Genomic DNA, 18,456 nt, shown 5'->3' with positions numbered 1-18,456 from the left:
ATAATTCAAATATTTGAAGTTATTCCTTCTGGTATAGTTATATGAAAAGCTGCAAACTCTCCTATAATTTACCTTCCTTAGACACAGTTGACTCACCTACAGTATAGGCAGTATTTGCTTTTTGCCCTCCCATAATAGTAATAGGAAAATGTGCTCACTCTTTCAGAAAGAAGTATGTCTCTGTGCCTAACCTAACTTTCCAAAACATATATTTTTATTGGGTTACACCATATGAATATATATATATCTGTCCAAGTTCACACACACACACACACACACACACACACACACACACACACACACACACACACACACACACACACACACACACACACACACACACACACACACACACACACACACACACACACACATACATTACATGCGCGAGAACACAAACACTATAGTAGAGGGAAACACTTAATTAAATGATACTTCTTAGCAGGCTAAGACAGTGCTGCTTGCCAAAAATAACTGATTTTCAAGCTAGCTTGTTAGATCGAACATCAGTTCTTGTCGGCAGGCGACATCGTCGTGTGATGGAGTAGACTATAAATTAAGCCTTATGGTCAGGGCGAGAAATGTAAGCATTGGCGTAATGAGGATTTCAGCAGTGGAATGTCCAGAATGAAGATTTTCCAACCACATGCACTCACGAGCCTCACCTTTAACTCAGGCACATTAGAAAGCAAAATAGCTGTTCAAAACCTAAAACAATATTGCCATGACACACCTGTATGAACATGTGCTCATTACATAGAGCACTCTCACTCAGTCCACAACAGAAATCAAACCTTAAGTGATTCATCATATTAGGAATAGTGTGGTGTAGTTCTAGTTCACCGGTTCTCACTGTGGGGTCCGGGGACCCCCTCAGCCCTCAAGGGTTCCTTGAGGAGGTTCCAGGGAGTCCCCATGCTAAATTATTTAAAATTAGGAACCAAATGGACCCTTGAAGTCTGCAACTCAGAGTAAAATGAACACTGAGGATTTTAAAGTGTAGACTGGGGTCCCCAAAATAAAACATTGCATCAAATGGGGGTCTAATGTATATCAAACTGCCGATTCTTGAAACCACTTAAGATCTGCAAGCTCACTATATATATTTTTGAACATGAACATTTTTGAAATGGCCAAAATAGGGACGCCAGGGTTAATGTGGTTTAAAAAGGTTCAGAATCACTGGTGTTAGTTCCCCAGCCTGTGTAATGAACATTTATGATGGAGAAATCACTTCACGCTGGTGGGATAGCGGTTCACTCATAAGAACTCTCTTACAGGGACATGAAAGCTGAACGAATGAAAACAGCCCACCACTATGCAGCTCAAAGAACCTGATGAAAAATGTGTGGCCATGCGTGCAGATACCAGGGGCCAGGAATAACAGCACTGAGGTGAGTGTGTGTGAGAGAAAAGCTCCCATATTCACATATTCACACATCTCCCCGGCCTCAGCTACTGAAAGCTATAAGTCTGCCATCCAGAAAGCTTAGAAGGGAGAGCCACAGCCTGGCAGACAATCTGACAGCCTTCTCACTTGTGATTGTTAGATTGTTAGATGTTAGATTGTGAATAAGTGCTGTTGTTGGCCAGGGTTCGAATCCATGCCTGTGTGTGTGTGTGTGTGTGTGTGTGTGTGTGTGTGTGTGTGTGTGTGTGTGTGTGTGTGTGTGTGTGTGTGTGTGTGTGTGTGTGTGTGTGCGTGCGTGCGTGCGTGCGTGCGTGCGTGCGTGCGTGCGTGCGTGTGTGTGTGTGTGTGTGTGTGTGTGTGTGTGCGTGCGTGCGTGCGTGCGTGCGTGTGCGTGCGTGCGTGTGTATATATATCTTTTTTTTTTTGTAATTTATTTTTTTAATACACAAACACAAACACACACACACACACACACATCCGTAGGCGTAGTGTCAGTCGAAACCGTTGAAACTTTCTAGCAATCATTTTATTACTCGGTAGTTAGCTCCGGCCATTTAGCAAAACTATAATTTCTGGCAAATTCTATTGTCTTCTAAGTAACTAAAGACAGAACTTTGAAAATAAAGTACTACAACATAATCAATAGAGCAAAAAGGTCTGCCAAACGACAGACCATGTAATGTCTCAGAAGCCAATTTAATACAAGCTTAAAATTGCCCGTCCCAAATGTAGCCACTAAATCTGCTTTCTAAAACTTAAACTTCTGCCTCTACGTCTTTTCCCTTCATACAGCAATCTGACGTTTACAAATAATTTGCCACTATCTAACACCAAAGACTGATGGAGCTGTCAGTGGGGTTTTGCGGATGACAGTTTTGGTGAGCCGGTGTGTCTGTTGTCTGGAGAGAGTGTGTGGAGGGTGGGGTCTGACCTGGACTGCCATGGCCAGAGGGCTGGGGGCAGATCTGGGACTGGGCTGATAATGAGCAGGAGGGATAAAGGAGAGTTATGGGGGTCTTAGCACCGTGAGCCCCAGGGTCACACAGCACTGCTGGTGGTCACAAATCCCTTCTTCACATTTCCACTAAATGAGCAGGTATCTATTTTGTGGCATGTAACCACAACTTTGAAAAGCCAGAACTCCTTGGCTCTGTGACAAAGTTTGAAATGACAGATCATTCCAGACATCATTCACTGTGCTGACTTCTATGTTTTTAGAAATCATTTGACTTTAACGTTACCATTGTCCTCTGCTCATTTTATTTCAGCTGTAATATATATATTAGTTTGATTTATCATGCTTATATTACTCTGTTTTTCTTGTACAGCTTTAGGTTTCCTATATATTTTCCTGTATATTCATCTTTTTTTAATGTTTTTTTTTTATGTTTACTTTCATTTGTGGTCAGTATATATTTTTTTTACCATTTTGCAAGAATTCTTTACAGAACCGTGAATTATTACATACATTACATGTATAAAATGTGCTACTTAAATATAAATCAGCTGTCTGGTTAATTAACTGTACTACTCCAATACAGTAAAATGCAAGTGCACTGAAGCCTAATTTATAATTTTCCCAACGAACACGTTGCTCACCGAAAGTAATTTTCAACTAAAAACTGCGGCCAACGTGGTCATGCTACAAAGTATAAATTTGGTTTGAGCCTCGAGGATATGGTTGCTTGATTCCTGGTCAGCTGAGCCACAACATGGCCCTGGGCAGTGTCCATGCCGGGTGTCAGACCAAGGCGGTGAGGTCGGTGTAGTGGTCACGGAGGGAGGACAGGATTGACCCAGGAGTGGGGTTAGCTGGGCCTCAGGCTGTGATTTGCTGAAGTGCATCAGACAGGAGTTAACCAGACTCTCACTAAATCACCTGACTGGCACCAGTGACAAAACTGGGACTAGTAGTGCTGTCTATCTATCATTCTTTGTCCCTACTTATATGGTCTATACGTTGTGCATGCATGTATCTGGAGGGCGTCATTGCAAAAATGCTATGTCGTTAATTGTTTTGCCTTGTTGAATACGTCAGTTAATACTCAAAAACAAAACAAAAAAAAATAGATTTTGTGTAAGTATTGTGTAAGCCAGGTTTTACTGACTCATAGATTGAATAGTAGTAAAAGTAATAGCTTCTTCATGCTATCAATAATTTTGTAAGAGTAGGTGTCAGTTGGAAGCATATCTCCTTTAGGAATGAAACTCCTCATGTGCACACATGGACAGATGTGTGCACACACATTCTATCTCCTGTCCTCCCTCACTGAGCCTGATTATCCTCCCACTCTCTCTGAACATGCACTAATGCTGCTGTAATTAAGGCCTATTTCAACACATCCCTGTTCTTCACTGTCTCTCTCTCTCTCTCACTCACACACACGCACACACACACAAACACACATGCACACGCACACTCATGCACGTGCACACATGCATGTGTGCGCACATGCGCGCGCGTACACACGCACGCACGCACGCACACACGCAGTACGTACTTGCAGAACTAATAAACATGCATCCCTTGTTTTCAACTGACCATGGGCCAAATGTTTAACCAATTCTACCACTTCAAGAGAGATGGGGGAGTCAGCCCCTCTTTTTTATTTTCCTCATTGTGTGCCAGCCTTCTCCACAATGTTGACTGTGAGACTATTAGAGCAGCTATCTAGCTAATTTGGAATGTCACATCATGTACAGTATGATTTTTTTTTTGCTAGCATGTGGGAGAGTAGAAGGTCATTTTTAACATGTAGGCATACCCTTGTGTTTCCAGCCAGGATGAAACAATCCTGTATTGTCTTACCATTACTATGCTTACTCTAGTCAGACCTCAGAGACAGCAGCTGATGAAAAGATTAATTGAGGGAGGTTAATAAGCCATTTGATACTTGGGAGTTTGATGTAATGACCTGTTTTAGCATTAAAACAGTATCAATATCATCTGAGGCAGGCAAGCGGACCTTGGGTGTCCAGGAACAAATCTTCTCTCCCCCAATCTCTTTCATTCGACTTGCGAGACAACTCCTGCAGCATGGAAAAGCTTCTTGCAGAATATTTCTCACAACAAAGGCTCTCGCACAGAAATTCCAACATGAAAGACTGGCAGTAGAAGTTCATCAGAGTCTCCAATGCGACTGTGTTGAAAACAGGAGCAGGCCTCTTTGGTCCCTTCATGTCAGTATGTATCCCATTATGGCTGCTCTGTGTGGACAGAAAAACTCTGCCTGCTTCGCCACGGCTTTATTTATTTTACTGTCTTTCATCTGCAAACCACTGCCAATCTGCATCACAGGGAAATCTGCTCCAACCCATAGGTGTCATTTAGAACTGATTCCCATGGATTTAGCAGACATCAAAGTGGAAACATCTGTCCCGACTGTCTGTCCATCAGTCTGTCCTTCATAACACCTGTAATAAGGACGGAGAGAAACAGCTCAACATGTGAGCAGACTCATTAGGTGAAATGAGAGTTTAACATCGATGTAACCTTCCATTACAACCTGCGTTGTGAGACGTCGAGGGCCAAACGTTTCATTTCAGTGAGTTTCACCCATTTATCCACATCCATATATATACCTCATTGAAATAAATAAAACATGAGGCAGACAGAAGTCCCTGTAGTTTTACATAAGTGTGTTTAACTATTTAATATTAGCAACAGCAGTGATAAACTAAGCAAAAAAAGGGAACTCCTCTCGTATCTGATTTTGAGATAAAATTCTGAACGGGCTCCTGTGTTTATGGCGGTCTAATTATTTTCCCCCATGCTAAAACATTCTCTAATGAAGCTTATCCACTTAACCAAGAAGGGTAAACATTTCAGGTCGCTCCCACTGCCTTCACCCATATTGCATTTTCTCTCCTCTCTGTGGTTTAAAACCAGTAAAATATCCAAATGCTGCCATAAAAAATAAATGCAGTATAAACACAGTCATCGGATCCTACTTTTTCTAGATGGGAAATTCAGAAGCAGCAGTCTTTTTCGTCCTTTTTCTTTTTTTAAGATACAGTTTTGGGCATTTTTATGCTTCATTACAGATAGGCAAAACCAAGGGCAGAGAGAGAGGAGAGACATGCGAGACAACACAGGGGTCGCATTCAAGGCATTAATTGGCTGAGCCACCACGGTAGCAGTCTTTTTATTTTTACAATTTCTACCATGTTTTGGTAGAAGTAGAAGTTGCTCCTCTTCACATGACCTCTTTCGAATTACTGAAAACCAAGGTGAATCCACTTCTACCTAACTAGAGTGCCAACCACAGATAAATGGTGCATTCAGCATTTATTACCATCATATATCACACACATTGGCCATTATTGATAAAAACCAAACATCGCTCAGAAGTCATGATCTGCTTCTTTGGATAAGTGGACTATATAGACAGTGATCCATAGGCTTGCAGTGGGCGGAGAATAGTAATAGTATTAAAGTAAACAGCGGGACCACCGAAAGCTTCATTATTGTTCAAGTTATTCCTGGCTGTGTTTATATCACAGTCTAAACACCTCCACAGAAAGTGAAGGAATTCATCATCACATTAAGTGGCTCTTTCCTCAGATAAGGCATAAATCAAAATGCTCTGCCTCTGATGCCAAATTACACTTTAACCAATACTAGGCTGGTTGGATGCCAAATCATATGCTTTCACCAACCATGCAGTAGAATGCATACGTAGCATATTCCCTTAACCCACACAAGACAAACCATACGTTCATTTGCATTGAATCATTTAAAGTCCCCTGTAAGAATGTATTCTATAATGTTCTATAGTGTTTTATTGAAAACAATATTTACTGTACAAAAGGAAGATTTAAAAACTGCCAACCAGTTGCTTCAAATTAATTCTATGGGCAAATCTATGTTGGTGCTTTTGCTTTTATAAGAAACTGGAGCCATTGTCCATTTCGAGTACTTTGTAATACATTGTCATCTAAATGGTAAGAGCAATCCCTTGTTTTATAAGCAATTAATGTATTCCATTTAGTTCAGAGAGAGAGAGCGAGAGAGAGAGAGAGAGAGAGAGAGAGAGAGAGAGAGAGAGAGAGAGAGAGATGTCTGATCCAACATGAAACATCTGCCACCTGATTGATTCCTGAATCAAATTGCCCATAGCAACAGTGCGAGCAAGAGCTTTTAAAAGAGCCATTTCACCCTAATACATGGCCCATTACCAAATGGCCATTCATCACATTAACCCTGCCTCTAGAAACCTGCCAGTGTCTCCGGTGCCGTGCCACAGTGCTCTCTGTCTCAAGTCAGGACACACTCAGGAGCATGTTCACTTTGCCACGACTGTTTACCTCAGGAATACACACACGCGACCTGCCTCAGCCTCTATTAGTGATGGAAAGAAAGTGAAAGGGAGTCTTCTTTTTTTACAGAGAACATGGTGACCCTCAGTCAAATATGTTACATTCTACGATATGGATAGTCACTTTACATGGTGTAGAATAATGCACAGTAGGTTTTTGTGTTTTCAGATGCAGTAGGGATGACATTGTACTGTACACAAATCTGCGCATCGTACTGTAATTCTTGCCTTTGCCTTACCATTTGACATTATGTGTGATCTTTCTAATGAAAACACACCGATCACGAAAGCTTACTAAGATCTGCACTAGAGGGGATACAAATAAAACAATCAGTACACTCTCATAAAGCACAGACATCTATATTTTACAGAATTTAAAAAAGTAAACACTTTCCCCAAGCCTTTAATTAGCAAGAGCCCTGAGTGATTTAGCTGGAATTAAGGAGCTTCAGACCCAGCTGTGGTAAGCTTGATTACTTAATAATACGGTGATAAACACAACTATCAATCAAAAGGCCTGACAGGACTTACAATTCAGGACAGACCGGCCAAAATAAGGGCTGTTGACTCTCTCATTGTGGGTATATCTGTGTGTGTGTGTGTGTGTGTGTGTGTGTGTGTGTGTGTGTGTGTGTGTGTGTGTGTGTGTGTGTGTGTGTGTGTGTGTGTGTGTGTGTGTGTGTGTGTGTGTGTGTGTGTGTGTGTGTGTGTGTGTGTGTGTGTGTGTGTGTGTGTGTGTTGTGGCTGCGTGTGTGTGGGTGTGTAAGATGATACTTGCTCCGGTCAGTGATGAAGTTTCTTGCACCAAGAAATAAAAGCAAAGAAGATGAGTGTCAACCGAAAGCACACATTTATTTACAGAAAAACTACAGAGACTGTAGGCAGTGTCTGAAAAACAACTGTTGTGTAACCATAAAAGCACAGTGTGCACAGCTGTAGTTCTTTGGCAGACAAGGATTTTAATCGCTGACCTTGGCTATAGTAATAAAATCACCTCACAGGCTCCCTAAAGCCCTCATGAGATCAATGCACCACCCACAAATTACACATTAATAAGTATTCCAAAAAGTCTGTCTCACAAATCAATTAAGTTGTTCTAATAACATTAGAAATACAATATAAAATTACCAGCATACTATTGTAAGCTTTTTTAAGCTATGAAAGACACATACCAATAAAGTATTAATTATGTTTTATTTTGCTCTGTGAAAACAAAAGCTTTAACAAAATGGTAGAATTGAGTGTCAGCCTGCATGGGGCAAGGGATACATTTTTCTCTCATCCCTGTAAATGTGAACTTATATGTCTTATCTTATGTGAGTACCTTTTTATCCTGTGTAGTTGTTCTAACAAACTCAAAATACCTGTATTTTTTACATTTTACATTTACATTCCTTTATATGTTTTCCCTTTCATAATAGATAATGTATGCTGTATGTCAGAAGATGAGATGCTCACAGATGAAGGGTTGTTTCAGAGTTGTTGATGCGAACACATTCGGTCCCTCTCTCAGTGACTGTCACTTTTTATTCTTCTTTTTTTCTTTTTTTTGACTTGTGCAAAAATCAAAGTTTTCCTGGACGGTTGCTTACAGCTTTGCAAACCTTGCTGCTTGTTTTCTGTAGCTAGAAAATCCTTGTAGCACTGTAGATGACATTAAATGAAGTCAGTCTCTGAAAGGTAAATCACAGCAGCACTGGGGGACTGCAGCTATTCTCTCTCACCTCGCCACTTTTAGCAGACCGTGGCTGATTTCCTTCCTTGCGTGACTCCGGAGTGTAAACACAGCGCCAGAGTGACTCATCACTATTCCTCACTTCCATGATCTGATATAAACACGGAGAGGGGTCAGGGGTCATGTAAGGAGGGGGCATGGGGTGCTTTGGCGGTGAGGGAGGGCAGCCAGGTATACTGTAGGATAGTATAGTTCGTCTCCCGTTAAACATCCTCGATTCTCTAAAGAATTCACAGCTTCCTGTGGGCAAAGCCTCATGCCGGCCCACTCAAAACCTAGAGGAAGGAGAAACAGAAACAGAAAGTTAGAAAAAGGGAAAGAGACATTTTAGGTGATGGATTGCACTCCTCGCCACACTTTTTTCCACATACTGGAAAGAATGTGGTTGTGATGAGCGTCTATCTCTTTTTTACCCAAGGGAGCCTCCCAGCAGGATTAGAGAAGGGTGAGCGAGCTGGAGGTGGAGCACAGCGACTCTGGTTCAACTGTGTGGCATAAATTAGCTTTATCCTGTTTCATGTAGTGGTGAATTGATTTATGAGTCATGAAAACCCTGTTTACGTGTGGCTGCCAAGTTGCCTTTCGAGCCGATTGGCATTTTTTTGAGAAAGGCCTGATCAGCACTTTGCCCCGTTAAGCCGCGGCGTTACAGGAGGAGCTGTGGAGGTGGAAGGGAGCTACTTCCCTTCAGGCCCCAATGTGAAGAAGGGCCAAACACAATCCGACATCAATCTCTGCCCTGTCACCTTGCACTCTACTGCCTTTCCAGCACCATTGTTATAGAGCAGACCAACGGAAAGAGGCCGGGAACAGGTGGAAATAAAAAAGCCCTTTGACAACTATAGGCTAAGATTCCTCCCGAGATCCTCACAAGGTTTATACAAGCCACGGGGAACGAGGCCTGGCTGTCGGCACAAGTTTGGAAATGCATGCACTGCATTGAATCTACTAGATACATGGGTTTATGTACAGTATGCGAACATACACATGCATACCAATACACAACTATGGACAGAGACATGCAGGTATAAGCACACATTAAGATCCTCAATGTTAATTTTAAAAAATGGGCTCAAATAGACCCATAAGGATATTAAGAAAGAATGTTCACTTTTAAATATTTGCTGGATTTTTCTACTGGCATGGCAGTACAATGAAGGTGTAACAAAATTGCCTGTAAGGCTTCACATTTCACTGCAGGGGGATCAAGTCAAAGGTGCATATTTATTCTCCCTCCATTCATCTACTAGGCGCATACTTGCTGCATTGTCTATATATCTCCCTCTCACTCCTCTTCCTGTTCACCTCATTTCTGTCTTCCACAAGGGGACTGTCTCTCACCCATCGCTCTCTCTCTTCCTCTCTCTTGCTGTATTTCTTCTATTCTCTTTACCAGTTGGGATCACAGGCGAGGGTTTGGCAAGATCCTTGTCACATGATGCCCATAGTGTGTGATGCTTCGCTGGGACCCCCCTCCACTCAGGAAATGCTCTCGGCCCTTTTCCCACCCTAGCCTTCCGCTGTGGAGAGCCGGGCATTACAACTGAATCCAGTTACCATCCCAGAGCATTCCTGGCTGATTCCAACCACTGCCTGGCTATGAGTTCCCACAGACAATGAGGATATGCCCTCATTTCAAACTGACTCGAGCACAAGGTATCATGTTGTGAACTACCAAGGCTGTTTATGGCAGAACAGAGGAGTTTAAGCTCCACAATAGGCAATTACTATGCCCACTCATCCCCCAGCCCAAGCCAACCTCCCTTAAGTTCAATTTGTGGTCTGTCTGTAGGTGGGTTCGGTTCGGTGCAGATTAAAAATAGCCAGCCCATTCCAGACAAAAACTGCAAAGGACATGGAACACACATTGCCCAAATGATATCTCCCATTGTTGTGCACTGTTTGGGAATTCTTAATTGCTTTTTCCGAGGCAGCTTGCCACAGGAAAATCCCCCTTCAGAGAATAGAAAAAGAGAGTCGGTGGGCTGCGTGTAAACATCATAGATATTACGTAAACATGCTTGTAAACACGAACGTATAAACCCATGTCGCCCCATGTGCACCCATCAAACTGCCATCAGACGGTATCAAAGGAGCTAACCTGCAGCAGAACTGGTTGCGGCCTGCGTCTGCCCTCCCTCTCTCTTTTGTGTTCTCAACTGTGGTTTCTGCTTCAACTCTTATTATTGATGTCTCCCCCTGCATCACAGACCAACCACTATGGACCAGCACTGGGTGGTGTGTGGGGCTGAAGGGTTGGGTTGTAGGGAGGCTCCCACTCTCTGTGTGGGGTATGCTCTCTAGAGAGGGCACAATGGAGCACCGAAAAAACCTTCCGTGTTCATTTAACTCTGAGAATGTACAAATGTAACCAAAAGGACCAGTAAGGGTCTGTTTGGTTACATTTTTTCATTCTCAGAGTTACAAATGGACAAATTATAAAAACAATTATCTCCGGGGTTTTTTTAAATCTCAGTTTTAGTTGAACTCTCTGAGTTATATGGATACATTACTGAGGATTTTACTGTTCAGAGCACAGCAGTGAAGCAGAGCACTCAGGAAATGCGTGAGAGGGAGAATCACGATAAAGTGGTTTGTCAGGCGTACTTGTGGGGGCGAGATGGGAGCAATACTCAATCTTTTCAATGCATACCTCGTAATTATCATTAGCACTGTCTGACAGATGCAGGCCCCATGGAGGTGGTGGTCAGAGGAGCTGTTGCCACCAGAAAATTATGCTGCTGTTCACACAACCCAAAATACATCTGAAATAGAGAGATATATGTTTATAGTCATATATAGTGTATATCATAATATAAAATATCAATATTGTCTGCATTATAAGTTCTTGGTATAAGGGTTATTTGAGGATATTGCATATCTTTATTAAAGGTTAAAAAGCATGTTTGGTGTGGGAAACATAACCCGATTGATTAACTATTTTAATTAGCTTTTTTTGTATTCCTGCCGCAGTGTTTGAAGCTAAATAAAATAATTTAAAACAATCAAATTTATATATATATATATATATATATATATATATATATATATATATATATATATATATATATATATATATATATATATATATATATATAAAATTATATGGTGCAAGTATACTGGTATGAAAGCCATAGGAGATAGGGTGGGATAAAAGGGTAACATTATGTGTAGGCTAATCATTATGTTTCATTTACAATTTGGGCCATATCTTTTTCACCCCAACTAAAAGTGTCAATAAAATATTTAATGAAAAGAGTATGTTTGCTGAACAGTGAGCTTTTGAAATAAACGTTGAATAACAGAAACATCAATAGGAAGGCCAAAAATCCAGATTCATGCAGAATGTTCTTATGCTTCCCATTTCTAATTTGTCTCAGTGTCTAATAAAAACAACAACAGAAATCTATGTTTAAATTACGTTATGTTTCAATAACTTATTTTCCTTCATTGTCCACTTATGCTGTTTTATAATTTAATCCTGACAAAGGCCTGTCATTCAGTGTGTGCAATAAATGCCAATTACAGGTATTTAAAAGGATGGAACATTTTCCCTGCAAGCACTGACCACATTTGGACAGTTTGGAGTTTGTAAAACTTCTGGACCTGCCAAATTCTCACCACACATGTCCTTCAGTCACGTCAAATCATGTTGCGGTGCTGTAAGTCGAGCTTGTGTGATCACCAAATAAACCAAGAGGAATTTTACATATGCCTTTATTCATATTTTCATTGCCTGAAAGGCGTATTTCCTTTTCAAAATAGGGCTGTCAAAACCGAGTCCAGCTTCTTTTGAAACATGACGAATTCCATTGCATTTTAGCCTATGATGAACTGAATCCCGAAATAATAAGAAATAAGAGAGTTAAGCATATTTGGTTTGACACTACTGTGCAGTGCAAATAGGCCTGCTTGAAGGCCTGGGAGCAGCTAATCATCTGACCATGCTCTTTCCACAAAATGACAAAAAGGCGAAAATAAGTAGGTCTGTCCTCTATGCTATATGTTCACACAGCTGTTGTTACAGGCTGCATGAAAATATTTTAAATTAGGTAGAGGTTAACAATTATTTCAATAATAGCCCTATAATGCAAATTATTAGTTAACAATCATGAATACTTAGCCTAACTATTTATGTAAGCTTTGTAAAATAATAATAATAAAGTAAGCTCACCAGCAGCGCAGAGTGGAATAGGCTCGTTAAATGTGATCTGCCGATAAGCAACAGAAACAAAAAGATAACTCTAGTCTTAAATGGTTCTAACCTTTTGTTCGATTCAATAACTAAACAATTTTTTCCACGTCCATCAGTAGCCTATAGTTCATCATCGCCAGAATAGTGAATCTGATCATCAGCTGAAAACCAGAGAATATTCAATTTACTTTGATGAGTGGCATGCTACTGTGAAGATGAGTAAGAATGGACTATTGATTGACGTAACCAGTAGGCTACAAAATAAAATCCTCAGGGTTTGATGTATCAGTTTATAACTCCTATAGGGTGTAGTAGGCCGAATGTAATAAAATCAATGTAACCTGGATCCGTGGTTACAGAATTAAATGAACACTCAAGATTTTACTAGTATGTAGGCTAAGTGTTTGTGCCAGACGTAGGCCTGAGTTACCTATATGGAAAGAGGGATGTGCATCTACCAGAGTAACCAGACCACTGCACTGAGACCAGTGAATTGCACCTGAAGGCAAAACCACAAACACCAGACCGTGGGGTAAAAATGCACTGTTTTTACATTGCATTCCACTTAATCACCGAATCAATAACGTGGGGTAGCCTACCTACCATCATGTCAAACATGGAAATTGCTTTGGGGGAAAACAACTAGCTTAATTGACAAAACATTTAATCGAAGAGATCAAAATGTATAGGCCTTCACACGCAGCAGGCACATGGGCGACAGGGCACTGTGCCAAAAAAAAGCCCTTTCATTTGTGCTTTCTTTATAGCCTATGGTACACTACACACATGATTCGCATAGGACAGTGGTTCTCAGCCTTTACAGGCCGCAACCCCCCAAAATAATCATATTTGAACTGGGGACCCCCCACCCTGACAAGCACTTGGAATTAGGAGTTGAGGCATTACGTTTTGTTTGACTCGGTTCCACAGATAAATATTGTGAAAATACCAGACCGACAAGCTCACTCAAATTCAATAGCAACCCTACAAGCTCACAACGCCTCGCAACGATTGTGAGCTTGTAGATCGGCTATTTTCAAAATGTTTACCTCTTTCTTATATTATTTGACAAATTGGCCAATGTTTGACCAGTTTTTATAGTAGTTTGTTGATTACTTTTGATGCAGTAATGGTCTTTTTTCTTGTCTTTCTCCCTTCTCCCCCTCTTTTTTAAATGTATTAAAAAGGTCATTAAATTGTCACACTGTCATCTAGGGATCCCCCCAAAATCATGTGAGGATCCTCCTGGGGGTCCTGAGCCTCAGGTTGAGAACCACTGGCCTAGGAGGTCCAAAGAATGGCCAAATCTCGCCAAGAAAATTAAAAAGTCGTACAGCGCAACTCCGGGTGCTGCTGTTGATTACTTGTAGGGTGGTGCCCATCGACTACACTTCAAATCCACGTAGAGACGCAATGAGCGCAATCAGAGGTCTGCTAGCAATCCCGTCCTTTCTCAGTCCACATAAACACCACTTAAACAAAAATATACACGGCCACCTACAGCGCCAGAGAAAGTGATGAGGGGGTACCCACGTCAACATTATACTGTTTTCAATTAAAACGACAACACTGGATGACCTAGGCGACACATGGGACAAGCAGCAAGTGTCAACCCAATTGGGATGATGCCTGTGCCTCTGTAATTTATTTGCTGTATTTCCATTTGCTGCATTGTCTCCATTGCTCTAAGTGTTTCCAAAACTGCTAAGCCCTCAAATAAATCATGTTCGCAACCTATATTGGCATAATTAAATATTTAATTTAGGTGCGACATTAGTATGCCTATTGAAAATCAGTCAAGATATTACCCACATATGTGTTTCTTTCAGTATTTATGTCTATACGTATGCAGCCTATACGCAAAAATCACGTTAGTTACTACTATCAAACACTATACATTTATTATAGATATTCATCTATGGTTAATTCTTCTTTCTGGTTAATTCTTAATTTCTTGCTGTCAAAGAAATGTAACATTTTATTCTTTGAGAGAAATGCAATATTTAAAATATATTATTCTCTCAGTGCATAGCCTCAACATGTATCAATTTAGTAAACAGTCAATATTCAACTTAAGAGATTTAAGAAATGAAATGTGTAGCCTATTTCAAAAAGAAAGAAAAAGCTGGTGCCACCAAAGCAGACCAGACCCAAACTTTAGAGAGCCTTCTTCAAATTCATGGCCTCCATGGATTTCAAGTTCAAGTCGAATGAACTTGTGGACTCAGTTCTCCACATGATCGATCGAACTCATCTGTCACATGGTCCTACAAACAAATGCACCCAGCCTTCTGGTGACCCTCTCTGGCTCCACTCCAACACTAAGGTGAACATAAAGATGATCTATGTGTCAAACCCGTCGTTTTAATGTCTAAACAAAATTAAATATCTGTGTGTCTACTGTCTACATATTCCCTATAGTGACCATGCCTATACATTCGCCTGAAAATACATTCCCTCAAACAAACATAAACAAACACTGAAGCCAAGGGCGAGTCAAATCAAATTACATCACTGACCCCTACAGCTGATGGGCAATTAGTTGGGCTCAACTACCTAAATGAAATGGATAAACAAAATATCATTATTTAAGTGATATCGATAGATATCACTTAAAGAGATAGCCTACTGTACGGCCGTGCGGTTAAAAGCTTTGTGATCTCGTAAAAAAAAGAAGGAGGATGAGACAATTAAAGCAGCCATGCGTAAATCAAAAATGTCACACTCACTTGGAATATTCAAATTAAATTAATATCCCACCATACTGGTGATGTTATAGATTAACACATTCTAATGCATAGCCTACTATTTGTAAGGGTCGGTCGGATCATAGGTTTCTCGGCACAGAATAATTCTAAGACAATCCGGAAAGCTTGCGTCAAGGCTATGTATACTGTGGTATTCCTCCACCTAAGTGGCCAAGCATTCCTAAAGACGCTGTGCTGTCAAATATTTCATTATGAGACGTCATGGAAAAGTGCATGAACAGGCCTTCGTTCGGCTGCCATGATGGAGCAACTCTGAAGCTCTGACCTTCAATAATGACAGACAATCTTTTGAATGTGGCACTGCGAACGGAAATCTACACTTTTGTAATCCCAAGATTACTAGGATGGATGACTGCTTTATGCGATAAATAAATAAAAAACAACTAGAATGTATAACTGAAAACATCCATTTAAAACCCACCATTAAAAGGCAAAACAATTCCCTTGTTTCTTCAAATTAAACAGGTCTATATGTCACTTCAGAGGTCTCACTACTAGAACAATTCCTAAATATAATTTAGGTGCCACGTGACTCATTTATATTTAGCCTACGTTGGAACAACATGAATCAAAGGAAGTCCGTCAATAGAGCCTATGATTTGAGTTGAAGAAGACGCACGCCTGTCACCACCTTCAGTATAGGGATGATGTGCAATGACGCGTCTCCCCTTGAGCTCAGCCACTGGCTGCATGGCGTAAATGGTGGCCATTGGCATTCGTTTTGCAGGGGGGTAGCGCGGTGGTTCTCAACCTTTTCAGTGACCCCCAAAATAATCATATTTGAACTGGGGACTGGAGTTTAGGCATTACATTTGTAAAATTGTGAAAATAGTGAAAATAGCAGATCTACAAGCTCACAAAGCCTCAACAAATGCTATTTAATAAATAAATTGTCTCATTCTTATATTATTTGACAATTTCACCAGTTTTTATAGTATAGTTTGTTGATTACTGTTGATGCTATAATGGTCTTTTTTCTTTCCTTTCTTTAATATTATTTTGTTTGTATTAAAAAGGTCTTAAAAGTCATGTGGGGACTCCCCGCCCCCTGGGGGTCCCGACCCACAGGTTGAGAACCACTGGGGTATAGCGGTACAACAACAACAAAAAATAAATCAAGTAAAGGTGCGTTAGAGAGTATATAGTTTGATGTGGAGATTGGGAATTGCACTCGAACAAAAAAAGTACACTCTTAATGGAATGAAGTCATCAAGTGTAATTAACTGCAGTGGGGAGCGCCTGTACCCCCATAACGCACGCTGGGTGGTCTGCTCCGCTGATAAATGTATGGGCCTCAGTCCAAGCGGGTGCCTGTCCTGTAGGAACCAGCTAAAACAATACAACAACTATTCATTTGAATTTCCTCACTTGGATTTAAATATGCACTGGAACTAGCAAATATTGTCCCTGCACCTCTCCTGTCACTTGTTGACAATAACAAATTCCTTAGCAGAAATGTCATGGTTATACGAGGTAACATAATGAGGTGTTAAACACTTACAAATAACAAATAACACTTATCAGATGTTTGTTCGTATATCAATTTTACATTTCAAAATAATGTCCTTATATTTAATAGGCCAATATAAGCATATAATAACCAATAACCCACACAATTATTTGCAGTAATCTGCGTTTTCAACAAGCGCAAGGAAAGCCTGGGATTTTACAGCTCTTCGTTTAATCCAAAATCATGATTACTAATTTTGAATATTTATACGATCTCAACAATTAGCTTTAAGCGTGCTAGCAAAGATCAGATTTAGACAAACTGACTGAGCTCCAAGCATTCAAGGGCTGCAGTACAGAGCCTCCGGGGAACAATAAGAAACCTATATATATGCCTACTGACTGACTGTCAGCAGTCTTATAGCTTATGAGCAGGTCTTATGCACTTGGCTTTGCAGGGTGGCATGCAATGCTGCAAAACACGGTAAAAATGATAATGTTGGACAAATTCATTTTCTTCTCGTTGCTTTTCAACATTAAAAATAATAATTTGCTGCTATGTTTTATATCACCACCAATTTAGTAATTATATAGCCTATACGGTTGAGGTCTTATTTGTTGCAAAGAGAAGATTTTATTTCATTCAGTGGACGGGGCGCATATCTTAATTCCTACAGCAAACAGGCTGTGGATAATTGCATCTCCTACTGGTAATATTCTGGCTGAAAAACTGTATAGGCCTATATTTACCTTCCTTTTGTGGCCATTCCGATAAAGTATCGTCAAGGAGTCCATCTGATTCTGAAGTCTCCGTCCGAGTTTCTCATAGTTCAGCAGAGACTCCAGCTCCAGTGTCTGGTGTCTCCAGTATGTATTACGAGCGCATCATGCAAATATTTTTATTCGTGTAAAAGAAAGAAAGAAAAAAATCAAACATTGTGGGCAAGACGCCGTCAGTGCGAGAATATCGCATCACATTGAGTATTAGCTGATCTGTGAGCCTTTTGCTTGATTTTTTATTTAAAGAAGGCCAGGGAAAATGTTTACATTTTGCAGTATAAACATCCTGCCCATGTTCCTGTCTATCTTTTAAAGAAATCAGGAGGGTGGTTTTGAATACGAGGGGCATGTTCTTTTGTAAAAAATCATTTAATATGCAGAAAATAAGTTTTACATTTAAATCAGAAATTTGAGTGAGAGTATAAAACAGACTATTTGGTACACTTATGAGGTGTTACATCTATTATGATCTAAAATGAAGAACTGCTTGTGTGTAGCTATAGTATGATCTATAGGCATATTATACAAAATAATGTAGTTTACAAAAACATAGTCTATAAAGAATTATATTAGACAATCAAATAATACATACACCTACAGGCACTGCAACCATGAGACTGTAATAAGAATGTATATTAGCAAAAGTCTTAGATCAAGCCCCACTTACATAACGATTTATATTAATGAGCTGCTTTATGAATACTATTAATGCGTAGCCTGTTGGTTGTTTGCGTATAAAATCCTCACTATTTCAAGTAAGAGAAAGAAAAAACATTTCCTTGAAACCCGAAGGCAGACAG

General features: G+C 40.3%; 1 long non-coding RNA gene across 1 annotated transcript; it reads right to left on the bottom strand.

Annotated features, from left to right (window-relative positions):
- Positions 1-7,556: 7,556 nt before the first annotated feature.
- Positions 7,557-17,942, bottom strand: LOC308086311. The gene is made up of 2 exons (XR_013933246.1): positions 17,627-17,942; positions 7,557-8,739 (listed from the first exon to the last, which is right to left on the bottom strand). It is a non-coding gene; the product is annotated as an uncharacterized lncRNA (long non-coding RNA).
- Between the last annotated feature and the right edge of the window lie 514 nt (positions 17,943-18,456).

The sequence above is a fragment of the Gymnoscopelus braueri genome, assembly GCF_963280865.1.
Source record: "Gymnoscopelus braueri genome assembly, chromosome: 1".
In the NCBI taxonomy this organism is placed as follows: domain Eukaryota; kingdom Metazoa; phylum Chordata; class Actinopteri; order Myctophiformes; family Myctophidae; genus Gymnoscopelus; species Gymnoscopelus braueri.
The sequence above is the reverse complement of the archived record's forward strand: the minus strand, read 5'-3'. Positions and strand labels throughout refer to the sequence as shown.